A 26,287-nucleotide genomic window follows, 5' to 3' on the forward strand; every position below is an offset into this window, starting at 1 on the left:
CTATTATTTGGGGGAGATATTAGAAAGTTTGAGAAAATGACTCAGTTAATTAAAAGGGATAGTCACACTGCAAATGAAACCTCTGTACATTAGTTAAGCTTCTGGGGGACACTTGGCATTCTCATGGATTTAGGGATCCCTAAAACCCATGACTTCTGTAGAACACAGGTAGTAAAGATGCTTCCTCTCTTCCCCTAAGGGTGCTACTTCTCCCTTCCACCTCCAAGGGAGACAGCAAAAGAGAGAAGGGCAGAATTTCAGTAGAAAGTGCCCTGGGGTGGGATTCGGCAGTCTGGAGTTCCTGTTCTACATTTGCCAGGGATTTGCTGTTACTTTGGGCAAGTGACCATCTTTCTCTGGGCCTTATCTATAAAAGAAAAACAAAAGCAAAATACCCCCAAGACTCTTGCTGAGTCTACTAGTCTATAATTTTAGAGATGAATTTTGGGGAACTGTGTGATCCATAGGAGACTGGATAAAGGTGCAGATGTTCAAAGGAGCTGTCTCAATAGAGGGCCATGATGAATGAGGAATACTTGAAACTGAAAAGATGGAAAGCCTATCACTGTGGAGTCTTCTGATGGCTGTACGAGGTCCCCACGCACACACGGGCCCATCGTGCAGGGCTACCTTTGGTTGGCTCTGTGCTCCAGATAGGTAAGGTTGTCTGCAGTGATTCTAAGTGAGGCCTGTCTAGGCTTTTTCAGAGGAGGCAAGATAGGGCTTTAATATGATACAGGCTATTGATTAATTGGCTTTGCAGATCTTGTTCTGGGAGTAGCAGAGCAAGAACCAGTTCTCCCAGGACCAGAGGTACTAATTGTCGAAGCAGTTATATTTAATAACACAAGACCTCCTGGGACAGAATCTGATATAAGATGTTATTTATTCCTCTTTAATAATCCAAAGTATCACAGTCTTCTAGGTCAAAACTTGTCTTTATTTTCCTCCTGATTTTAATGCAGATAATATCTAACATTTAGTAGTCTTTAAGAATCCTGCCAATCAAGGAGAGAAAGAGAAAAAAGGACTATACATAGAACACCTTTGCTCACACATTTTCAAATTACATTTTTATGGGGGTATTGATGGAGTAAAACTAAGTATTCAGATAATTATACTATTCATTTTAGATTTTTAATACATTTGTTATTGTACGGTCGGTTCTGTTGAAGGGTCTTGGACCTAGGAGCCCTTCAGAGACTTTCTAATCCAATCTCTAAAAACTAAAGTCCACATTTGTAAGCATCTGCTGATTTCTGTGGTGTAAATACTTTCACTGTAGTTGATGTCAAAGTATCAATATGACATTACGGAATGTGGAATTGGGAGGAGGTGCACAGAAGTGGCTCTTGTGGTCTGGTAGGAGCTGGTTTCAGCACACCCGTGATCATTGTTAATCAATAGATATGCAGTTGCTGAGGATGCGGGGATGATGTAGGCTTATTAATGGAGGATACCTGGAAACTACAGGATTTAGGGAGTGGGCAGCTTCTAGGAAAAGGACTATGAGAAAATACAGAATCTAAATACAGTCAAAATGAAAGCTGCAAGACTGAGCAAACCTGAGTTTCTGGGCCTAGACCTACCTGCTAAATATCATCTTAGCTAGTAGACAAATGAATGGAACCAACTTGCTGAGAAACAGACATCAGTATACATCATGTTTGACATAGGATGAAGGTGGTGTCCCAATCAGTGGAAAAAGAGGCATACATATTAATTTGATATTGCACATATTTATAATATATGTTGAATATACGTAACTGTATATTTATAGCTTTTATATTTATATACCATTATGTGACAATTATAATTAATATGGCTTATAAGTTTCTGTTTTCTCTGATAGTAGAAAATGTAATCTGGTTAATACTAGGTAATTCAATCACGTTTCATATAGACTCAATCTCTTAGGGCAGGCGTCCCCAAACTACGGCCCAGGGGCCGCATACGGCCCCCTGAGGCCATTTATCCGGCCCCCTGCCACACTTCAGGAAGGGGCACCTCTTTCATTGGTGGTCAGTGAGAGGAGCACAGTATGTGGCGGCCCTCCAACGGTCTGAGGGACAGTGAACTGGCCCCCTGTGTAAAAAGTTTGGGGACGCCTGTCTTAGGGTTTTTATTCCCTATACTTTTCCTTCATATTGGGCCCATAAATTTCTCTCTGGCATAGGTATGACCTGGGGGAACAGGGGCCCAGAACTAAGCTCATCCTCTGTCCTGCTGCAAACTCCTGATGGAGTTTACACTGCCAGTCGCTGTGGTTGACTTATCTGTCCATAGCATCTGCTCCATGTGTCCCTGACTGAGGAAGCTATGCTCTGTCCTCCCAGATACAGTGACTCTTCCATGAGTGATGCTTACCCTCTTTTGACATGGGCCAGCCTCACTGCAGCTGGCACCTGGCCTGGCAGTCCATCCCATAACCCGTGGTACAGGCCACCCTTGCCATAGCAGCAGCAAGTCCTCAGCAGCCACACTGGCCTTTGATTCTCAAATCTTTTCAGCACATCTCTCAGAAGCCAATGGAAGGCATCCAAATCTCTTTTTCACTCCAGAGCAAGACCCTGTCAAAAAAAAAAAAATTCAAGCTCTTTAATTTTATAATTCTACTTCTAGGAATTTGGAGATTAAAAAAATATGTGGATGTAAACATTCATTTACAGAGTATTACATGTATTACATAACTGTTAACATATTTCCAGAGTTTGAATGACTTTGCTTTTCAGTAGAGAAGAGATAAATAAATGATCATATACTGCTTGTGTAATTAGAAAAAAAGTATTATTAAGCTAAGGGCAGACAATTGTACCTTCTTTTGGGTAAACTTTGAACAAGTTTCTATAAAGTACTATTTTCTTTCACTATTTCAGTGCTTAGATTAGCTCTCTGTCAATAGGATAACCTCTATGACCTATAAGCATAAAATAATACAAGCTGTGAACATCGGCACTTAAAATTGGGTGAGAAGATTTCAAAAAATGTTAAAAATGAACACCTTTTAGAATATAAATGTCTTTGACATCTGGAAGAACAGTCTCAAATCTTCAGCAAGCTATCAAGTGACCCCATCTATCAGTCAAATTGAGCAGCATTTGTGTTTTGCTTTACCCTTTATAACATGTGTGCACTCATATCATTTCTTTGTTAATCCTCACAACACTCTAGGGCAGGAATAGCTACTAGCACTCTTCAGTTTATCAGTAGAAAGCTGACTCAGGGGTTAAGTAACTTGTCAAAGGACCAAAACACCTCTTAGGTGTGGAAACGTGATTCAAATCTAAGCCTTCTGGTGGGGAATCCCCAACTCACCCCACTGCACCATGTAGCTTCTCTACAGCTTTCCAGCAACCCAGTAGAGTCCTGGCAACAAAATAGAAGTGTTAAAAAGAAGTATTTTTTACAAGATTTTTCAGATTTGAAGCTTTGTTTTAACTTTTGCGAATGTGATGCCATCTGGAAGTGGTATCCCATTTTAAAGCTGAGACAGTGATTCATGATTTCCTGACCCATATATACTGTTTACTAGTTTTATTTTTCTTTCTTCCAAGACATTTTCTACAGACAGGAGGCAGATGGCTGGAACACTGCAACCTCCAAGGCTGCTTTATTGCATGATTCCAGGAGCTCCATTCACATCATAAACTGTGTGAAGGGCACTGTCTGGAATTGTGCAGTGCCTAGCCTGTGCAGCTGTACATGGCCCTCTGCCTTTTGTTGAGGTACTCACATCAGGGAGTGTTAATTCTGAGAATGGTGGCCAGCATAGGAATCTGAATCCTCACATTTTGAATTTTACTCCATCTACTATAACCATAGCACCGTCTCTGAGTCCTAGGTAATATATATATCACAGAAGATACTCTAAGAAAACAAATATTTCATTAACAGCTAAGCTACAACTCTCTTCTCCTAAATCAGTGGTTTTCAACCCTGGGCACACTGGCAATGTCTAGAGACACTTTGGGCTGTCACAACTGAGGATCTTGTAGGTAGGATCCAGGGATGCTGCTAAACATTCTAAAGGGCATAGGATAGCTTGCTCACTATAAAGAATTAACTGGTTCAAACTGTCTCTATTAATGGACACCCATTCTGATGAATTGGGCTGATCCATGTGTGAACCTTGAAGATTTTCTTGGTTCTTTCAGTCAGATCTTGAGCAGGAGCAGCTCAGGGGGCTCCCTTCTCTGAAGTCCACACTCAGTCACTTCCTCTTGAAAATTTTCCATTCCTTGTGTGAGAAAAAGAATCAGAAGTCCTTCTTGGAGAGAGCTTACCTAAATCCTTCACCTAATGCCTTTTTTCCCTATAAAGTTTGATGTAGCAAACTCCTTAGGGCAGAAAAAGCACATGGCTGGAGCAGAAGTCATGGCCTTGAGCATCCCCTGAGAGTTCTCTCTACTTTCATCCCTGCGGAACTTCCACAGGGGGAGAAGAAGGCATGCACCCGTGTGAGGAGATGGAGAACCTGCCTTGAAGCAGGTCATTGACATATCTGTTGATCCTCTAGTTTTGTCTTAAAAATATATGTGCATTTTATTCTAGTCTGTAATATAGCCATGTTAATTTTTATAAAATTGTTTTAAATTATCAGATACTTTTCACATTTTGTTTCTCCAAGCCTTTGAGTAAAGTGAAAACTCCATGAACATGGATGTATTTACCCTGCTGCTTTGCTTACATGACCATGTAGAGTTTTTCTCCATTGCTCTTCTTCTGGGGGCTTGGCAAAAATTAATCCCAAGGTCCTTGGACCTTGAACTCCTAAAGGATCCTAGTTGTAAGAATCCGAGGAATCTTAGACCAAGCCAAGGTGGTGAGCACAGGTATAGAGGTGGTGAACACAGATGAAGGTACAGCCTGTGTATGTGTCTTAAGGAGGACCAGTCTCGGCATCTCTGCTCTGCATACAGGAGCTGTGAACTAGAGTGTATCATACGAAAGATAAGAGCCTGAGAGAGCCATTTCCAATAAGTTCTAGCCAACAGATGCTCAGGATGGGCCTGAGAAGTGAGTTGACTACAGTGATTCCTCTGGTCCCGAGAAATGAGGGGCAAACTAAAGTAGAAGCTACTAGGAAGGGACAAGGGATGCAGCTTGTGGAAGAGATGCAGTTTGTGGCAAACATTATTACTCTGGGTAAAGTTATAGGACTGTGTTCCTTTTGAGGTGTTTTTTTTGTTTGTTTGTTTTTTGTTTTTGAGATGAATTCTTACTCTGTTACCCAAGCTAGAGTGCAGTGGCATGATCTTAGCTCACTGCAACCTCTGCCTCCTGGGTTCAAGCAATTCTCTTGCCTCAGCCTCCAGAGTAGATGGCAGTACAGGCACTTGCCACCATGCCTGGCTAATTTTTGTATTTTTAGTAGAGACGAGGTTTCACCATGTTGGCCAGGCTGGTCTCGAACTCCTGACCTCGTGATCTACCCACCTCAGCCTCCCAAAGTGCTGGGATTACAGGAGTGAGCCACCGTGCCTGGCCCTTTTTGGGGTATTTTAAACTACGACTGTTCTATTAGTAATCAATGATATAAAGAGAATATTATGAGCCTCATAATGGCATTCCAGGGTCTAGACTGACATAGATATGGATTTGATTCTGCCATTTACTGGCTCTGCAACTTCAAGTTATTTTGTGTCCCACACACCTAGTTTCTCATCTATAGAATATGAATAATGGTAATAAGACATTTCTTTTTATTTATTTTTGAGACAGAGTCTTGATCTGTCAACCAGGCTGGAATGCAATGGCATGATCTTAGTTCACTGCGGCCTCTACCTCCTGGATTCAAGCAATTCTGCCTCAGACGCCCAAGTAGCTGGGATTATAGGCACCTGCCATCATGCCTCACTCATTTTTGTATTTTTGTAGAGGCTAGTGATAGGGTTTCATCATGTTGGCCAGGCTAGTCTTGAACTCCTGACTTCAGGTGATCCACCCGCCTCAGCCTCCCAAAGTGCTGGGATTATAGGTGTGAGCCATCGTGCCTGGCTGCATTTCTTGATAGTTCTCCCTATCATTGGTGGGTAATGCTTCTCAGATCTTTTTCTCAGCTCTTCTTTCTGATATCTCATTTGGAAACTGATACTTTGATGGCATATGTTGGGTGGGCACAGTTCTGTCTTTAAAAAAAAATGCCTCTATTCAAATCCAGATGATGAATTTATCTGCTTGGCTCATATAAAGAGGACCCAGTGGTATTCATAATCAAAGCTTGAACATCTCTTTGGGTCTGTAGCCTTCTCTCTTCCTGGAAAGGTTAGAGAGGAAATGAATTCAAATTTCTAAATTTAAATCCGCCTGTCCTCATTATTGTATTGGGTGGTGAGTGGGTCATTTCCTCACAGGGTATCAATGTAAAATGGCTTTTTGAAAGAACATTGAGAGATTCTTCTCTGAGTAATCTAGTGTAAACTTTCTCATAGTTTTTGTAAGTGGACACACTCATCTATGTGAATACCTATCATTCTTTTAACCATTTGGAGTACAAACTAGGCTTATGTACTTTAATCAATAATATGTCCTTTGAGTTTAGTGATTATACAGAATGAAGTTTCATTGTATCAATTTTTGGAGTGGTGATCATGAAGTAAAGAGGAGAAACATCAGCATTCCATTCAGTGCTTTCTCACTAAAATCTAGTTTGGAATGAACCAAACAAGCTTATCTGAAATAATTATAAATGACTATAAATATGTTAAGGTGATAAAACAAGCTATCTCTTTCGAAAAGAGCAAAGAATAAATTAGTAAAGAATTATCCTAAAATACCAATGAAGAGGATTAAATTATTATGCTTCTCATTTTCTTTTGCTTTTTTTATTTCCAGTTTTTGTGATTGTTTAATGCCTTTTCAGCTTTAGATACTTGAGATTAAATAAATTACTTTCTATATTGTTTCTTCTGATTCCTTGACAGATATTTCTCTGGGTTTCATTTCAGGAATTCTTCATTGTGAAAAGGAAAACTTGACAGTATCAAAGCACAACCTCAACAACATTAATTTATTTACCTCAAATTACTAAACATTTATGTGGATTCAGAGTTGCCTTGTTAAATTTGGTCTCTGAAATGTAATATTGGTCTAGGGAATCTGAAATTTACAAGAATTGTGTAAACTTCACATGTACTAACACTCTTTTGTCCTCTAAAAAGGGTCCATATCAAGTTCCCAAGAGTCAACAGCAGTTGTCTCCAACCTTTTTGGCACACCAGGGACTGGTTTCTTGGAAGGCGATATTTTCATGTTCCAGGGTGGTGGGGATGGTTTTGGGATAATTTAAGCACATCATATTTATTATGTGCTTTATTTCTATTATTTTTACATTGTAATATATAATGAAATAATTATGTAATTCACCATAATGCAGAATCAGTGAGAACCCTGTGCTTGTTTTCCTGCAACTAGACAGCCATCAGGGGCTGTTGGGAGACAGTGACAGATCATCAGGCGTTAGGTTCTCATAAGGAGCATTCAATCTAGATCCGTTGCATGTGCAATTCACAACAGGGTTTGTGCTCCTGTGAGAATGCTGTGCCACTGCTGATCTGACAGGAAGCAGAGCTCAGGTGGTAATGTGAGCAATGGGGAGCAGCTGTAAATACAGATAAAACTTTGTTGGCTTGCCCACCCCTTACCTCCTGCTGTGTGACCTGGATCCTTACAGACCAGGGACTAGTGTCAGGGAACTGGGGACCCCTGGTCAACAGTAGCTGTTGCCTGGCTGCTAGAGCACAAGTCCAGAGTTCAGCTCACTCATGCTTTCCTTCTGCATTTGCAAATTTTTTCCTCTCCTCTCTCTCTAGCCTATTTAAGCCATCACCTTCTGCCTAATGTTTTAAGCTTCAAACCTTATAGTAATAAACACTGCCTTCTGTTTTCCTGTCTTTCTACAAAGCCAATTAATTACCAAGACCTTTGCTACCCATCAAATATCTGTCTAAATAACAACTGTATTAGAGCCATTTCTGTGAACAGAAAGCTTCAAAGTTCCATATTGCTTACAGAATAATGACCCAACTTGTTCACCTGGCATTGTGGAATCTCCCTGCAGTCACCCTAGCCTACCTTTGACTTTATGTCTAAATCACTCATATGTTTACATACGTTTAATTTATGCTTCCAGTAAACTGAAATTATGGAGGTTTCCTGATTATATCAAGTGCTAACTCGTGCCAATTTGTACCATTGTCTTATTTTAATTTAAAAAATTATGCAGCAACACATGATGATTTTAGAAAACACAGAATATAGATGAGAAGAATGAAAAAAATAAACCCTCAGAGATAATCATTGCCAACATTTTGCTGTATTCTCTTTCAGACTTTTATCTGTGCATACTTACATATATGTAGATATATAAAAATAGAATTTTACTACATACACTATAATCTTAATGTTCAATAACTATATCATTGAACACAATTCCACAATTCCATGCTTATATTTTCCTATCTTGTCTATCAAATATATTAATATTTAAAGATTTGATCTCCTGGGCCAGGCATGGTGGCTCACACTTGTAATCCCAGCACTTTGGGAGGCTGAGGTGGGTGAATCACTTGAGGTCAGGAATCTGAGACCAGCCTGACCAACATGGAGAAACCCCATCTCTACTAAAAATACAAAATTGGCTAGGCGTGATGGTGCATACCTGTAATCCCAGCTACATGGGAGAATGAGGCAGTAGAATTGCTTGAACCTTGGAGGCGGCTGTTGCTGTGAGCCAAGATTCACCATTGTACTCTAGCCTGGGCAACAAGAGTGAAACTCCATCTCAAAAAGAAAAGAAAAGAAAAAAAAAGATATGATCTCCTATTTTGATCACTTTTTTTTTTACTTTTTATAATTTAAAATAATGCTTTTATAAACTTTCTTGTAGCTAATCTTTTGCACACATTGTTAATTAATATTTTTGGGTAATTCCTACTAGTGAAATTGTTTCTCTAATACCTTTAATGCTTTCTTATCACTCCTGTTTTCAAATGTTAATAATTTTGATTTTTCTTCTTTGCATCCTGTGTGACTTCATTCCATTTTTATGAAAGTCTAAAGACTAAGCTCAGACCTAGAAATCTAAGAAAGGATTGGACCAGAGTTTAAGACAAGATAGAAATGACTTTCCACCTCTTAGAACTCATAATGCTTGTTAATTTTAACCAGAATTACATGAGCTAACAACAAAACTTACTTTTTAGTTGGTGTGTATTCAGTTGGCCGTCCACCTCCTCATCTCTTTTCTGTGAATCAGTTCAGTCACTTTCCACAATGCTATACATCAAGTTTAAGTTTTTTTATTGTGACATAAACTTTATACATTTAGGTTTGCCTGGCTAGCTTCCAGACGATTTTTTTTTTCAAAGAGATACTTGGTCTATTATTCAGGTAATCTACCACTGATTGGCTGTTAATTTTATTCTGTCCTATATGTTGAAAAAACATTTATCAGGCCTTTTTGATGTAGATGGTTTTTCCCAAGGAGCTCATGGTTTATTAGGGGAGATGGACTTGTAAATACCCAGATACTTTCACTGCGACGTGTGCAGCAATAGAAGAATGTGCAAGGTAGAAAAGCTAGTAACTCTTTCAAGAGGGGTCAGGAAAGTTGTCCTAGAAGAGGTAACAACTGAGTTGCATTTTTAAAGATAAACAGGGATTCCACAGGTGACTTTGCAGTAGAAAGTGTGGGGAAGAGAGAGAGCACTATTTTCAAATGTGATGGAGCCCAGAATAACATGATGTATTTAGGAAACCATATGCAGAGTGGTATGACTAGAAAATTTGCTATGGGGAGAGGAAAGGGTGAGTGGTGAAGCTGGAGAGGGGGATGGTGATTAGGTCAGGAATAGCTTTGTGTTATTCTGTACTTAGACTTGACTCTGGAAGTGTTAAAAGTCCTGACTTGATGAGATGGGTGTTTTAGAAAGATGTATAGTAACATGGTGCTTGGATTTCAGGTGGAAGACATTGGAAACAAGGAGACCAGTTAGGAGACCTTTGTAATTACTCATGAAAGAAATGAAGAAGATGGAGACAGGAGCGTGATGATGGTAGAAAAGAACAGATGCCCAGGGTGCTGGACCAGGTTAAGGGCCTTGGGGGTTGAATGGCACAGGGTTGAGAGAGGACCTAAAAAGGCAAGGCAGAATGCTTGAATGATCCAAGAGGGTTTACTGGAGAAACCAAAACTGAGAGTCAGTTATTCTAAGGGAGGCATCAACAGGACAAGCATGAGTAGGGAGCAAAAGCTACCCGAGATACAACAGGTAGGCACTAGGAACAGCAAAGAATATTTCAGAGCTGTGAAAAAAATCAACGGAGTTTCTAAGTAGAGCAGACAAATAACATTAACGGGAATATTCACAAATAGACCACAAAGTAAAATTTTCCTCCAACCCAAAAATCTGGTAAAGTCCCAGCAAAAGAGAAGTCATAGAGGAAAAAAAAATGCTGAATTGATTTCAAGTAATTTTGACATGAATGTGAACATCTCATATAGAATAACATGTTCAAATTTCATGGGCAGCTCTAATAGGCACTAAACACTTCCCCTATTTTATTGGCTTTGTGTTCCCAGCAGGGAGGAAGGTGTATACTTGTCCATATCCTGTACTGGAGAAAACAGGCAAAAATGAGTTATTTACATATGCTGAAAACCATCCTTCTAAGTAACAATATTTGTCAGTTGTCCTCTTCTTTTCAACAGAAATCCTTTATCTCCTTTGGTTTGGAGTATGTTCTAGTGATGCAATGTCGTGGAACAAACTGCTTTAAGACTTAGTGGTGAAAGACACCAATATTTTGCTTATGAATCTGTAACTTAGCCAGGGCTCGGCTGGAGCACCCTGTTTCTGAGCCACTTGATACCAGCTTTGGCAGCTGAAGGTGGAGGAATGGAATTAATTATCTGAATGTTCCCTTCTCACATGTTTGGTGGTTGATGCAAACAGCTGAGGTCTGGAACAATTGGTGCTTCATGGCCATCTCTATTTCTATATAATTTCCCCAGTTGGGTGGCTTCAGAGTAGCCAGATTTTTTTCATATGTTGATGGGAAATTCCCAAGACATGTCCTTCAAGAGATAGAAAAAGCTAGGAGGGAGCTGTGTTGCTTTTCTAACCTACCTTAGAAGATACTAAGTGTGGTGTTTTTTTTTTTTTTTTTTGCCATATTCAAGTTATTAGAAATGAGTTGCCAAAGCCAGCCCACACCAGGGAAGGAGAATTAGATTCCCTCTTCTGTGGGAGGAATATCAAATGATTTGTTTTAAAACCATAGCAGTCTGCATGAACAGTTTGCAGGAAGTCAAATGATCGCTCTTCCTCAGGAGACCAAATATTGTAACCATAGTTTGGTTGCAGACTGTATTTTAGGAATATCTACCAGAGACCTTTTTTGACTCCATTTCCTATTTGAGTTTCACCTAATACAATCTTCTCAAGTTCAGGTCTTTATGACTTCTGATGGGCCCAGAGCCACATGGTATAGTAGAAAGCAGTGGTGTTCAGAGTCAGAAGGACCTGATTTGTAACCTCCTGATCTCAGGTCTGCTGCTGATTTGCTGTGACCTGACCACCTTGTGACTCAGACAAGCTTTCCACAGTATGTGGTGTTAGTTCAGACCACACATAGTGTAGTTTTTCTTTTCATTAAAATATCCATAAGATTTATGTATGGAACAATTAACAAACTTTACTGAGCTCTTCTTACATGCAAAATGCTATGCTGGGATCTACTATGTGCAAAGACTGGCCTAGATGAAGTAGAGGCTTATGCTTAGTAATAAGCGGAGACAGTTTGCAGATGGAGGTCAATAGCATGCTTAGACCTGGGCCAGCAAGGCTTTTGCCCCAGGCCCCATGCCATCCACTGTCCTTCCCTCAAACTCCAGCCTCAGGGATTCCTGTGCTCTGAAGTCCCTTCCTCAGACTTTTCTGACAGGGTGCTCTGAACCTGAATGAGGCCCAGAATAGGCCCTGGCCTTCCTTTCTCACCTTCAGGGTGCTCTCTGACTCTTCACATTCTAGCTTTCCCTATGTGTGGGGCTGACCAATTGTCTCAGAGGAGCTTCAGGACTCATACCTACAGGACTATCTCCCTCTGTTTCTCAGTTCTAGAAGGGCATCCTGGGAAGCAGATAGCTTCCACCGGATGGCATGGTATCCCTCTTATAGGATGCCATGAGATCAGGCCATCAGAATGATATAGATATGCTGATTCTGAGGTCTGAGAGTTTTAATTTCTAACAAATTTCCAGGTGATGCTTCTGGTAAGGAAAACACTGAGAACCAATGAATTTTTGTGAGACTGTGTGTCCTATGAGTGAACAATGTTGTATTCTTTGTAATCCTTTGAGACATTTTGTTCTTACGTTACTGAAGTATTGTTAAAATGCCTAGCTCAAGAGCAATGCAGGTCTAAATTTTATCATCTAAATACCAGATGCACACAATGATCTTGATTCAGGCATCATCTTCTAGAATACCTCTCTGTAAATGCCCTACCCGACTAATCCATACTATTGGTCACTACTTAGTTAAGGCAATGGGTTTCTCATCCCATTGACTCACGTGAACACCAAGTAGGCTGTGCAAATTTGGCTTAACTAGCAGAAAGGCAAATTAACTAGCTCTGGGACGGTGACACGTCCAGACTATTGTGTTGCTCAGCTTCCTTTTGGTGAGAAGCAGCAGAACCTCCGTGAAAACCAGTTGAAACCCTGTAAAATTCAGCATAAATGGGACTTTATTGTCTCATTAAACCTGGAAGACAAAGGGATATATCTATACACTACTGGATTGAGGACCTTAACTGATGTTGTCAGGCCATTTTATCTCTACATCTTTCTGCTCTTGTTGTCTGTCTTTTTGAATGTTGGTCTTGTGTTTTTCCTCCTGTTTCTGATAGACTTTCTCCACCTGAAAGCCAAGCTGGACCTTGGCAGACCTAGGCTTGCTGACTTTGGCTTATAATGGCATAGGTATACAACAGAATGCCATACAGTACACTACAATACAATATAATACAATACCCTAGAATGGAGGCCTTGTCTCTCCCTGCATCCATACATCAGTCCTGTGGAAGGGCTCTGATTGGATTTTGTTAGCTCTGTGCTCATTCCTTGGATGAGCATATGGTAGCATGTAAATGTCATGCTACAGTGCTCAAAATACAATGTCCTGGACGATGAGGTCACCAGTGTGACTGGGAGCCAGGGGAGCATTGTGATTTATAGTCTGATGATATCTATGTGGAATGCAGGAGCTGCTATTCATCAATACAAAAAGAAGTGCCAGGTAAAAACAAAACACCACCACCTGAAGAGATGTTCATGACAGGAGGCCCAGCAATAGAACCCAATACCTGTTTTGGCTGCAGTTTCCTGTCCACTCAGAGACGCTTTGACTCTCCAGAGACCACCGAGAAGCATGGTGGTGTACCCCCAGGTCTCACCTCTAGGGATCTGACTTCTTTTTCTATTAGTAGCTTCTTCTTTTCAATATCTTATTCACAAACATTGCATACCACTGTCCATCACCGATGTTTTTCCAGTGTCAAATTCCTCATCTCCACTGTACTTTCATTCCTCCTGCCTGCAAAACTCCAAGCCTGGGTCAGCCAAACCATCCCATTTCTCCAGACTTACAACTGGACTTCTGGGCCCTCCAGGAGGTAGTCACAGGTCTGCACTGGCAAGTGCCACTATAAATTCATGGCTTCCAGCTTCGGGCAGGCTCCATTCCCACACAGCTCTTTCATCCGCTGTGGCGACAGTGGCCATTTTAGAACATCCTCCACTTGCTGATTATTCTGTTTCTCCTGCAGATCCATTCTCTACCTATGTCTTTTCTGTGCCCTGATTGTCCAACCTCCACAGACTATCATCTGGCTCCCTTGGCCTCTGCCTTCCTATTTGACTTGGCCAAGGGAAGCGCCGGCAGAAGAATGAGAGGGCAAGAGGAGAGGAAACCTGGGCTGCTTGTTTTCCTGCTTCCTCCCTGCCTCACCATGCAATCCCACAGCCTCACCTCCTATTTGCCAAGGATAAAATGTGGTCTGTCTGACTGAATGGGTAGCATATATGTTTGAAAGATCGTACCTCCAGTGGCTGGATCAAGCTTTGTCTTTAATAGACATTTTATTCTTTTTTTTTTCCTTGAAAAATTAATATTTCAGAAAGAAAATGGATTAAGAGGCTGATTAGTTTGCCAAACATTGTTAATGCCAACATTCCACGGTTACTTTTTAGTTATAACTCACCAAAGAAATCAATGGGAAAATTTAAATATGGCCCATTAGCACTTGGTAGAGATGCGATGGTCAAAATGGGCATCCAGACAAAGGAAGGCATGTTTCATGTACCACTGAGGCAGGAAGCAGCATCTTACAATGCTCAAGACCAGAAGCAGGTCTTAGGGTTTGAGGCAAAGAGAATTCACATAGTCTTTATCTATAAATAGAGGAGTCTGTGCTGCATTATGGGGAAATTACTTGCCCTGGTTTGAGATTTATTTTCATCCCTCCTCCTACTCTCCCTTCCCCCAACCCACCTGGGATGATCTGTAATAATCCTGCTAACCACTATTTGTCAGGAGGAAATTTTATATAGAAAACATATGTATTTGACAAAATCGGATGCATTCAGGGTGGGATGGTGGCCATAGACAAAGACATATGTATTATTTCATAGGCATCCAGCTCAAGTTTGAAGAGTTCCTGTTTTTCGAGTAATGAAAATTGTGGAATAATAGTGAAAGAGCATGGATTTTGGAATCATTCAAGCTAAGTGAACTTAGAGAAGTTACTAAAACTCTGTAGTTCTCAGTTTCTTCTGTACTACTAAAAAAAATTATGTCTTCTCCACCTTGTTCAGCCGCTCTATACACTCAATCCCCTAATATGTACAGATGATGCACATATGAATCACCTGAGAAAGCTTATCAAAATGCAGATCTTGATTCAGTAGGTCTGGGGGTGATTCTACTCTGCTTTGCTTTACTTACTTTCTTTTCTTCTTTTTATTTTGAGATGGAGTTTCACTCTGTCACGCAGGCTGTAGTGCAGTAGCACGATACTGGCTCACGGCAACCTCCACCTCCTAGGATCAAGTAATTCTCCTGCCTCAGCCTATCAAATAGCCGGGGTTACAGGCATGTGACACCACACCTGGCTAATTTTTGTATTTTTAGTGAAGACGGGGTTTCACCGTGTTGGCCAGGCTGGTCTTGAACTCCTGACCTCAAGCAATTCGTCCACCTTGGCCTCCCAAAATGCTGGGATTCCAGGCATGAATCACCACACCTGGCTGATTCTGTGTTTCTAATAAGCCTCCAGGTGCTGCCCAGGTAGCTGATTCTTGGACCACACTTTGGGAAGCAAAAACTCTGTGTATGGATAATGTGAGTGTGAAAAGAAAATGAGTCAGTGTTTTTTACAGCAAGTGAAAGTTCCACAATGTGCCCTAGCCTTTTCCAGCACTCCTTACAGGAATGATGGAAGTGCTGCGAGCAGCTCTGAGGAGTCTGCAGCCCTGCAGATGCATGGGTCCCTCCAGTTGCTTCATGTCTAGAGTGGTCACGTCTGCTGCCCCTACTGGCCCTGTCTTGTGCCTTCTCCTAATTTATGTCATAACTAATTGCAGCACCTTAGCCCTCTTACGGTACCTGAAATAGTTATAGGGGAACCTCGATGCTTTCAGTCTTCTCACGTTAACCCGCCTGTGCAAAGTGTATCCTAAATCAGGTCACTGAAATTTTGGAATAAAGAGTTCCCTGGTGATATGGCTAAACTTCACAGGTACTGGGTCATCACTGTATAAATGAGCTTTTAGAAGCTGGAAAAAAATTGGGCCAAATGCTTCAGTGTGCATTACATTTAAATAAAACGTGTGGATGCTTTGACACATTTAAAAAATACTCCAGGTGTTAAAATAGAAATAATATAACAATGAATAACAAGATGTTTCGTTTATCACTTACTATGACTAGATGCTTTATATTCAATATCTGTAATCCTCACAGACACATTGAATATGTTTGTCTCTTATGCCAGTGGGGACACAGGAACTAAAAAAGGATCAATAACTTCCCGGTTCACACAGCTCATATGCAGCATAGCCAGGGTCCACCCACCTCTGTCTGATGCCTGTTAAATACCTTCTGCCTCTCCAGATTTAAGAGCTCTCTCAGGCACCCTTTTCATTAGACAACAGCTTCCTTAAATACATACATTGTCTTAATTTTGTTATTTACTTTCCCAGTCCTAATATTGGGCTTTTATAAATGAAGGTCCCCTTAAGGCAATGTGATTGTCATGTTATAAAATATTAGCGAGAGATTTCTTTAAAATATTTAGTCAAGTTTAAACCCTACACAACATGATATTCTTTTATGTCAGGAATGGTAATAAATGAAGCCACTTCTTTTTTCTGCCAGGTAGCAAGGCAGTATCAGTGTATAAATGGTGGGAATAATGCATCAGAAATGCGGGTCATTATTTTTTCACAAAAACAAATAGGTCTGAAGAAATATTTAAGTTCATACTGAGTAACACATAACCCCAGTGTGTTATTTTTATTGGGAGTGACTGAATTTGAGTGATTGAATTGTAAGCAATCGATCAGCACCTAGGATTGAAACTAAGGCAATGTGACATAAACAAGAACTGTACCGAAGTCATCACAGCATCAAAACTCTGACCAGGGAGAAAAGGATTTAGATATTGGGCCCCCAAAATAGTTTCTGTGAACTAGAAATGCCTTTCGAGTCTATTAATAAAGGGCCTTTCAAGTTTTGAAAAAAGGACTTTGAGAACATTCTAGCAATAAAGGGCACTAGTTGGGCCAGGCTTACTGATGATAGTCTGACATCCCAAATGTTTCCTGTAAGATCACAAAATATCATCGATTCTGGTTGCCTGATCATGATCACAACTTGTCCACCTATAAAAACAAGAAAATAATTACTTCCCTTTTTACATCTTCTCTGGTTTTCCTTTTTGGGATCATGCTCAGTTCTTTTTTCTCTTCCAAAGCAGAGGAGGTGGTGTAGAGGCAGATGATTTCTGTAAGAGGCTGCTAAAGGCTCACAGAGGATATTATGGTTTTCTAGATTTTTCTTTAAAGCCGTGATAGCAAGGACAGCATAGCCTTTAGCACATATTTTGCTGATGGCTTCAATGTGTTTTCTTTATTTGCCAAACACTTAAATATTTTTAGACAGGGTTGCTCCATGCTTTATAAATAGTAGTATTCTAAAATTTACCAAGATGAACTGTTTTCTTTCAGTGGTGATGTCTCAAGAAATGTGTGCCTTGGCCGGGCGCGGTGGCTCAAGCCTGTAATCCCAGCACTTTGGGAGGCCGAGATGGGTGGATCACGAGGTCAAGAGATCGAGACCATCCTGGTCAACATGGTGAAACCCCGTCTCTACTAAAAATACAAAAAATTAGCTGGGCATGGTGGCGCGTGCCTGTAATCCCAGCTACTCAGGAGGCTGAGGCAGGAGAATTGCCTGAACCCAGGAGGCGGAGGTTGCGGTGAGCCGAGATCGCACCATGACACTCCAACCTGGGTAACAAGAGTGAAACTCCATCTCAAAAAAAAAAAAAAAAAAGAAATGTGTGCCTTATTTATGCAGCAAAAATGCTGTAAAAATACAAAGTGACTCCTTATACAGTGATAAGTATGTAAAGGTGATAACGATGACCAACAGTAATTCGTGTTTGGCAAATTAACAGGAAAGAAGAATTATTTTTTTCTTTGCTTGCACCAGGCAAGTAAGGAAAAAATCCAAGGCATTAGCAGAGGAAACAGCCAGTGTGCTATCTACTGATGCCATTAAGTGAGAGTGAAAGGAATTGACCTCTCAAAACATAGTGAATGCACAGAGTTCATTCATGGCTGGATGGATTCCATACTATTTGTGTGGGAAAGTACCTTTATGCTTTTGGATGGTGGTCCTTGAGTCAGCAGCTGGGGGGCCTGGAAGGAATATATGGACAGTGAAACATAGCATCAGGTTTTGAGTCCCTGAAAACTGCTTAAAGTATAGCAAGTCATATAACCCATTTGGGCTTCCATTTCCTCATCTAAAAATGGAGACTGAAATGAGAATACGTGCAAAAATGGTTCCGATCCAAAAGCAGATGGGCATTGGTTATTGTGACCATTATTGCTGTTATTCTGACTGTATGTAACACCCCTGGTTTGAACTTCTTTATGCTAAGACCTGGAGGTGTGTATCTTCGTGCTTCTCCCACTAGGCTCTGCCCATCATAGTCTATATCTACAGTCATGCTTGTCTGAAGGTGTGTGTTTTTCATTTACTTGGGAATAGTCTGATGTTTTACCAAGTTCAGAGGATGCAAAGGACATTGGAAACAAATACAAATGTGAAGCATCGTAGAATGAAAATTGAATAATTTTACATTTTACACATCATGGTGGCCAGGAATACAAAAACATCACTCATTCCCATTGATTACAGAATAAAAATGTTGGCACTTCAAGATACACAGTCACCTTTGAAGGTAAACTCAGTTTTGGATTTTCTCCTCAACTCCTTTCTCCGTAGGGGTGAGCTGTATTTTTAAGGGCCTTATATATTATCTAAGCTGGGGTGGAGCACCTGGTCTCTGTGCCATCCTCAGTCCGCAGGGGCCCACACTGCAGGGCTGCTCATCCATCCCCCTGGAATGAGACTTTATCTGCTCTCATCTGTGGGCCTCCAGGGCCCTGTTCATGCACTTCGTATCCCCTTAAGCTCGACCCCAGCTTTTGCAGCTGCTGGCTTCCTCAAGCATTCCTGCATGACTTTTATGGCAGCGACCGCTGCTAGAGAAACGTTTGGATGCTGTCCCACATCGTGCTGGGGGGATGCGTAGGATGATTATACCTCCTGGTTTGCAGGAAACTTTGCCAGTTTTCGCCTGTTGTCTCTATGTGACTATTAATAGCACTCTTCATGCTCAAAAGTGTCCCAGTTTCACGGTACATTCTACAGTTGCTTGGAGGACAGGACTTAGGGAGGCCGCCCTCAGGCCTACATTGCCAAACATCTTCCACTTCCCTAGCACTTGGATGCCTCCTTAGGGACAGGGTAGGTCAGGCCTGGTGGCAACTCAAATCTTATCCAGTCCTCTCCAGTCCTTTCATCCTGCCTCCAAGTTTCTTTTTGACCTGAGGGAAAGGAGAGAAGGAAAATAATACTTATATAATCAAATATTATTCTCCAATCCATGCCTTTATGCTCTAAGCTTTCTCCTTACCCCCTTTTTTTTTTGATATTCTACTTTTTAAAAATAAAAACATATCTCTTCAAACTATAAGGTACTTCTAATCATTCAGTCTTTTAAGAAGCATTAGAAAAAAACATACATAGTAACAAATAGTGAGTTTAGGCACAGGTTCACATAGATTTACTTTTCAGGAAAATTCCAGAACCTCTAGGAAATTATTAAATTATGAAGAGGTTAAATTTTATAAGCTCTTTCCCTCAACTTTGGCTAAATACAACCATTTATATAGTTAAATTTAGTTTTTGATCATGAAGCAGAAATGTAAAATGGTAGATTTAATCTTTACTCAAGAATGACATTTAGGGGCTGGGTGTGGTGCCTCACACCTGTAATCCCAGCACCTTGGGAGGCCAAGGTGGGTGGATCACCTGAGGTCAAGAATGTGAGACCAGCCTGGTCAACATGGTGAAATCCCGTCGTCTCTAATAAAAATACAAAAAACTAGCTGGCCATGGTGGAGCACGCATCTGCAATCCCCGCTACTCGGAAGGCTGAGGCAGGAGAATCACTTGAACCTGGGAAGGAGGAGGTTGCAGTGAGCCAAGATCATGCCATTGCACTCTAGCCTGGACAACAAGAGTGAAATTCTCTCTCAAAACAAAACAAAACAAAACAAAAAGAGAATGATATTAGCTCTTATTATAACAAGCAGGTTAAAAACCAAAGTGAATCAATGCTATTGCATAGTCCTTGAGCTGAGAAATTTCTTACTTATGGAGTCATGCTAGGGAAGCTGTACTTAAAATCTCAAACTGTAAACTCTTAGTTTGCAATGTTTTGATTTTTCCTGTATCTTGCAAATTTCTCAGTGCAACTAAATATATTATCTACAATTTCTTCTTAAAGAACTAATGTTCATAAAAAGGATCATCATCGTCATCCCCATTTGATTCAAGATCAACCCCTTTCAATACTTGGCTCTGGGACATGTTTTTGCTGGATGATGTGCTGGACCACTTTTGATCTGTCTGCAAAGTGGTAGGAAAACTATCTTCTTCCACACCTGATTCATCTACCTCAATCACCTCTGAATACTTCTTAGTGATATTTCGGGAAGGCTGCTGTCTTATAGATTTAAAGGCATGTATAATAGACATATTTCTAGATGCTGACACAGTGGTCTTTGAGTTCCTGTTATGACTTGAAGTCTCCAGACCAGTGCCTGCTCTTCCTCTTTGAGACCCTCCTCTGATGCTGAATTTTGCCCTCTTCCTCCTCTTTGGCCTCTTTCTTGGTCTCTTCCTTTGTTGGTTGCTGCTGAGATGCTATCATCAGAGTCATTAGTCATCTGTTCTGCTAAATCTATACTCTTAAGGTCATCAGTACTAAAGGCAGAAGCGGACTCCTCTGATTGAGATCTGAGAGTTCCTGGCCCTGTTCGTAGCCTCACGGACTTCATCATCTTCACTGGTATTTTTTGTCTGCTTACTCTGAAATGAGTACTTCTTCATGATATTATCTCCTAGGGCATCAATAAGATGTTCCTTAAGAAATCGTTGTGTTTTCACAACTGGTATTTCATTAATTCCTCGACAGCATCTTTCTTCTCCTTGTCTACAAATTCTTGTACTGGTTCACCCGTCCCTCTTTCTGTTAGTAGTGAGGGTTGCACATTCCTCTCTGCAGTTTGAAAATACTGTTTTACAAGATCTTCTACCTTTAAAGTTGTTCCTTCTGAAGAAGGTTTTGTGATAAGTTTCCCAAAGTTGGTCTCTTCTCCTGTTTTTTCCTTTTGTTCTCTATGCCTGGAAAAATGGAGACTGTCTTTCGGATTAGCTACTCGATCCACAAATTTCTGGCTAAAGCGAAGAACACTGAAAGGTTCAAAACCTCCACTGTAGTCCACTCACAGTTGTAGAAGAGGGTTCTTTGGCTGGTGAGAATTATGCAGACAGTCTTGTTCAGCATTTTCAAGCATTTCCTCAATCTTTGCCAAACAGAAGCTTTGCATGGCTTGGGTTACTTTCGGATTAGCTGAGTTAAAAATGTTTGGATGATAAGCCAGAACAACATCCTTTCTGAAAAACTGCCACGCTGTGCGAGGAGAAATTTTATGCATATTCATTTTCCTCCCTTTAATATGCAGCAAATCAACATGTTTCTTTACGGCTTCTCCTGGGGAAAGAGAAGTACCCATTGAACTTCCACGTTGTAAGGTATAAAACAGTTGTTGTTTATTTATTATTATTTTTAGATGGAGTTTCACTTTTGTTGCCCAGGCTGGAGTACAATGGTGTGATCTTGGTTTACTACAACCTTCACCTCCTGGGTTCAGGGGATTCTCCTGCTTCAGCCTCCCAAGTAGCTGGGATCACAGACATGAGCCACAGCACCCAGATAATTTTGTATTTTTAGTAGAGACGGGGTTTCACCATGTTGGTCAGGCTGGTCTCAAACTCCTGACCTCATGTGATCCACCTGCACTGGCCTCTCAAACTGCTGGGATTACAGGCATGAGCCACTATGACTGGTCTGTTGTTCATTTTTGATTGGAGCTATTTTACACTCATGTTCATGGCCCCGGGGAACAAGATCTATGAAGTCATCCAAAAATTGTTCTGGAACGAAGTTAGTACTTCCATGTTTACTCCTGTTCTGATGAATCACAAATAAGTTAAACTGAGAGTTCTCATCTTCTTTTGGTCTCAACATTGTTAGTTTTTATTAACAAACATTTGATAGAGCCTTTCATCTGGAATGGATCCTAAACCATGAGGTGCAATCTTTGTGCTTCCTTTTTGAAGGAAAACAGCACTAATGTCTATCTTCTCCATGGACATTGAGCGTCCAAAGTGATTTACAAATCCAGCACAACTTAAAATGTCCAGGGCACAGAGTGCATGTGCCCCCATGGGATTGTTATGATTGCCATGAATACTGAACGCTGGAATTGAAATGTTGAGATTGCCATCTAGATAGTTCACCTACGGAAACTTACTAAAACCAAAGTTGACTGATTGATCACTGAGAATCTCAAACTGGACAGGCCTATCACCCATCCAATAGCTTCTTTTATTTTTTTAATATATATTTTATTGCGTTTTAGGTTTTGGGGGTACATGTGAAGAATATGCAAGATTGTTGCATAGGTACATACATGGCAATGTGGTTTGCTGCCTTCCTCCCCATCACCTATATCTGGCATTTCTCCCCATGTTATCCCTCCGTAACTCCCCATCCCCCACTGTCCCTCCCCTATTTCCCTCACCCACAGATCCCAGTGTATGATGTTCCCCTCCCTGTGTCCATGTGTTCTCATTGTTCAACACTCGCCTGTGAGTGAGAACATGTGGTGTTTGATTTTCTATTCTTGTGTTAGTTTGCTGAGGATGGTTTCCAGGTTCATCCATGTCCCTACAAAGGACATGAACTCATTGTTTTTTATGGCTGCATGATATTCCATGGTGTATATGTACCACATTTTCCCTATCCAGTCTATCATCGATGGGCATTTGGGTTGGTTCCAAGTCTTTGCTGTTGTAAACAGTGCTGCAATGAACATTTGTGTGCATGTGTCCTTATAATAGAGTGATTTATAATCTTTTGGATATATACCCAGTAATGGGATTGCTGGGTCAAATGGAATTTCAATTTCTAGGTCCTTGAGGAATCGCCACACTGTCTTCCACAATGGTTGAACTAGTTTACAGTCCCACCAACAGTGTAAAAGTGTTCCTGTTTCTCCACATCCTCTCCAGCATCTGTTGTCTCCAGATTTTTCAATGATCACCATTCTAACTGGCGTGAGATGGTATCTCAATGTAGTTTTGATTTGCATTTCTCTAATGACCAGTGATGATGAGCATTTTTTCATATGTTGGTTGGCCTCATATATATCTTCTTTTGTAAAGTGTCTGTTCATATCCTTTGCCCACTTTTGAATAGGCTTGTTTGTTTATTCTTGTAAATCTGTTTTAGTTCTTTGTAGATTCTGAATATAAGTCCTTTGTCAGATGGGTAGATGGCAAAAATTTTTTCCCATTCTGTTGGTTGCTGATTCACTCTAATGATTGTTTCTTTTGCTGTGCAGAAGCTTTGGAGTTTAATTAGGTCCCATTTGTCTATTTTGGCTTTTGTTGCCAATGCTTTTGGTGTTTTAGTCATGAAGTCCTTGCCTATGCCTGTGTCCTGAATGGTTTGCCTAGATTTTCTTTTAGGGTTTTTATGGTGTTAGGTCTTAAGTTTAAGTCTTTAGTCTCTGATAAAATAGACTTTAAACCAACAAAGATCAAAAGGGACAAGAAGGACATTACATAATGGTAAAAGGATCAATGCAACACGAAAAGCTAATAATCCTAAATATATACGCACCCAATATAGGAGTACCCAGATACATAAAGCCAGTTCTTAATGACTTACAAAGAGACCTAGACTCCCACACAATAATAGTGGGAGACTTTAACACTCCACTGTCAGTATTAGACAGATCAACGAGACAGAAAATTAGCAAGGATATCCACAGCTTGAACTCAGACCTGCACAAAGCAAACCTAACAGACATTTACAGAACTCTCCACCCCAAATCCATAGAATATACATTCTTCTCAGCACCACATCACACCTACTCTAAAATTGACCACATAATTGGAAGTAAATCACTTCTCAGCAAATGCAAAAGAACGAAGATCATAACAGTCTCTCAGACCACAGTACAATCAAGTTAGAATTCAGAATTCAGAAACTAACTCAGAACCGCACAGCTTCATGGAAATTGAACAACTGGCTCTTGAATGTTGACTGGATAAACAATGAAATGAAGGAAGAAATAAAGATGTTCCTTGAAACCAATGAGAATGAAGACACACCATAGCAGAATCTCTGGGACACATTTAAAGCAGTGTCTAGAGGAAAATATATAGCAATAAATGCCCATATGAGAAGCAAGGAAAGATCTAAAATCGACACCCTATCATCAAAATTGAAAGAGTTAGAGGAGCAAGATTAAAAAAACTCAAAACATAGCAGAAGACAATAGTTTCTTAAGAACTTGAGACAGGTATGTAATGTTTTCCTTGAGGGCTAGTTTTCATGAAAAAGATCACCACCTAACAAAATAAAATCCACTTCATTTTCCTGGGCAAGTTTTAAAATTTCATCAAGCGTTATACACGTATCATTTCCTCTGACTGAATCTTTCTCCATAAATCCAAGATGAGTATCTGTTGCAACTAAGATTTTAAACATGTTTTCATCATCAAGTGCTTCTGCAGGATTCATTTTTATGGTCAGTCAGGCTCCTCTGGGACCAGGTTCTTCTCCAAAAACCCCTGGGTCCTGTACTCAAATGTCAGAAAATTAGCTCAATTCTAAATTCTAGAAATTCCCACTCCTGGACTCTTCAAAGCTCCACCATCGGGACCCGAGGCTGTCTTCTTTCTGGGAAGAAAGGGTGGGATCCATGTGAAGAAAACAGCAAGAATAGAACTTGCCTCTGAGAACCCACAGGGCCATAAACCTGAATTCTCTCCTTACTATCTTAACAGCAGTTTGTAGAAGTAAAACAAAACAAAACCTTTCTATTTCAGGTTTCTGACCCTGCCACTGGCCTTTAAGAAATCTTGTTGATGTAGAGGGGAAAAATCCAACATCATGTCAAATGTTGCTTCGGGATGCTGAAGATGTGTGTGAGAGGTGGATTAAGGGCAAGTGAAGGGGGCAAGGCCTACATCAAGGGAGGAAGATAATCCAAGACAGCAGTAGACGACTTGCTACCAAGCCATGTGTGACTGATGTGCCCACATTAGTTCAGGCAGTAAAGGGATGAGAATAGCAGTGAAGGAAAGTCTTCCTCCTTACTATGGTGACAGAGGAGGCCTTATGGCAGCCTGGAAATTTGATGAAAAAACCTGGAAATTCAGTATGTAGAAAGAGTTTTTCATAGGAGGAAAGGAAAAGAAATAATTTAAAAACAAGGAGGCATAAACTAATAGGTACCTTAAGTGAATAGGAAACAAAGCAGGAGTAAACCAAAATAGTTGAAACTCATTCTTTGTGCAGAAAAACAGCTGGATATGGCTGAGCATGGTGACTCTTGCCTGTAATCCCAGCACTTTGGGAGGCGAAGGCAGGCAGATCACCTAAGGTCAAGAGTTTGAGACCACTCTGGCCAATATGGTGAAACCTGTCTCTGCTAAAAATATAAAAATTAGCTGGGCGTGGTGGGCACATGCCTGTAATTCCAGCTACTCGGGAGGCTGAGGCCGGAGAATCTCTTGAACCCTGGAGGCAGAGATTGCAGTGAGCCAAGAATTGAGATTGTGCCACTGCACTCTAGCCTGGGCAACAGAGTGAGACCGTGTCAAAAAAAAAAAAAAAAAAAAAAAAGCAAGTTGCATATGAAGTTGGCAAAGTAGGTTGGAGGCCTTTAAAATCAGTTTGGTGGGTTTCAATATTATCCTTGGGTACAAAGGAGCCACTGAAGGATTTTGAGCAAGGGAGAGAGACATATTTAGATTAGATTTCCCTCAACTCTTTTTATTTATTATTTATTTTTTAAGGGAAATATATGTGGCACGTAGGTGGATTGAATAAAATTTTGGTATAAATCCTTCGATAAGGATTTTAAAGTCAGCCTTTATAACTAAAGAAAAATATACTTGCAGTGAATGAAAGATAAGCAATCCTATCAGAGTAATGGAAACTATAGAAAATAACCAGATGACAATTCTAGAACTGACTGATATATTATCTGAAAAATTTTAAAAGGTCACTGACTGCACTTGGCAGAATGGAGATGACTGAGCTTGAAAACAGAGCAATAGTATTACCTAATCTGAAGAATAAAGAAACAAGAATGAAAAAGATGAACAGAACTCCAAGTACATGAGGAAGGATATTAAAAATATCTAATACATGCGTTATTGAAGTCTTAGGGAGAGGAAAGAGAGACTGTAAAAATAGTGGCCAAAACATTCCCAAATTTGGTAAAAGACAGAAATTTACAGATTCAAGGGGCTCACTAAACCTCAAGCACGTAAATATAAGA

General features: G+C 40.5%; 1 pseudogene; it reads right to left on the bottom strand.

Moving 5' to 3' along the window:
* Positions 1-20,125: 20,125 nt before the first annotated feature.
* Positions 20,126-24,519, bottom strand: LOC101046911 (double-strand break repair protein MRE11-like; annotated as a pseudogene).
* Between the last annotated feature and the right edge of the window lie 1,768 nt (positions 24,520-26,287).

Source organism: Saimiri boliviensis, chromosome 9 (genome assembly GCF_048565385.1).
Source record: "Saimiri boliviensis isolate mSaiBol1 chromosome 9, mSaiBol1.pri, whole genome shotgun sequence".
In the NCBI taxonomy this organism is placed as follows: domain Eukaryota; kingdom Metazoa; phylum Chordata; class Mammalia; order Primates; family Cebidae; genus Saimiri; species Saimiri boliviensis.